This window comes from Myotis davidii, unplaced genomic scaffold (assembly GCF_000327345.1).
Source record: "Myotis davidii unplaced genomic scaffold, ASM32734v1 scaffold962, whole genome shotgun sequence".
In the NCBI taxonomy this organism is placed as follows: domain Eukaryota; kingdom Metazoa; phylum Chordata; class Mammalia; order Chiroptera; family Vespertilionidae; genus Myotis; species Myotis davidii.
The window spans coordinates 1001373-1002672 of record NW_006295559.1 but is presented as its reverse complement, the minus strand read 5'-3'; the positions used below and the strand labels follow the sequence as shown (position 1 = coordinate 1002672).

General features: G+C 36.5%; 1 long non-coding RNA gene across 1 annotated transcript in view; it reads left to right on the top strand.

The window, feature by feature from the left end:
* The window catches only part of LOC107184152, a 10139-nt gene extending 9681 nt beyond the window's left edge, over positions 1-458 (top strand). Inside the window, exon 4 of the long non-coding RNA XR_001514971.1 lies at positions 445-458. This is a non-coding gene — a long non-coding RNA (uncharacterized LOC107184152). The remainder of the gene's footprint in view (positions 1-444) is intronic.
* Positions 459-1300: the final 842 nt, after the last annotated feature.

Genomic DNA, 1300 nt, shown 5'->3' with positions numbered 1-1300 from the left:
TGTGACCTTCTAAAAAGGTTCAGAATTGAGGCAAGGGGGAAACCTGGTGCTCGGCCTTTGCCAGTCTTTGCTGCCCCCATCTTTAAGGAGGGGTTGTGGCTTTGGTTGAGGCAACTGTTTCCTGCAGTGAGGGACACATATGTGGGTGCTCACATTCAAAATTCCTGACACGGAATGAGTGTCTTGATTCTGAATGAAGGGAACCAGGTGATACACTCCAGCACCCACTCACACTTTGTTAAATGTTAACTCTGTGTTCTACTAAGGGACAAGCCAAAGTTTTTAATGGTTTAGGATGAGTTTATAACTAAGATGTGAGTGCATGTTAGTATCATTGTTTTTATTCTGTGTGCTTATCCTCCTCATCTGAAAAGAAATGGCTGTTTATTGGGCCTTTCCTTAACATGAATCCTGATCCTAAGTGTTTGAACACTTCAGTTGAAGAATAAATGAAATTGGGCAAGTAATTTTCAAAGTTCCTCAGAAAAGAAACTTATGATAGAGGCACAGTCTGTTTCTACATATGTGGACAAAGATTGAATGCCTTTGTTTCCCCTCTTTGAGCTTTACCCGGCCCTTAATGATACATGGCAATTCATCCCTCATACGTTTGATAAATCTGCCTTTCGATAGCCTCTAAGTATGATGGATATAATTGAGACATTGTGGAATTAGATAGAGACATATAGACATTGTCAACCCTTAAATTATGTAATTTTATGCACAGTATTTTTTACCTGAGTTGATAAGCATTTATCAGAAATGTACATTTGAATCTGATATATAATTATGTCTATAAATTTATGCTCTGTATATCCATTAAGTGACTTCTGTCTAGAATGTCGTCTGTAAACATTGCCATTTTCTCTTAGTAAGATACAGGTTAGGGCAAAAATATGTTTACAGTTGTGACGATGAGAAACATAGAATTTTTCTTGTATTATTATTTAATAATTATTGTGTTATTTTCCATATTAACACCTGTCAACCTAATTTTGCCCCACCTTGTATTCTATCTCTTCCGCTGGAACTCTATTGAAGTGAAGGTACACTCTGAAAGTCACTGAGTAATGTACATGCAAAAGTAGTATATTCCTGGCAGATCAAATAAAAATAACAATAAAACTAATTCAAAAGTGCTTAAAAGATAACTGAGTTTTGAGCCCTCTTCAATTAAAGAGAGCATTGTAAGATGCTTTGAATGGAAGCAAAGTTGTTTTCCCTTCTGGATAGACCCTGATTGGTACTTTTTCCTAAACCAAACCTTTCTCAGACTCACTGAGAAATTTGTTCTGACAAG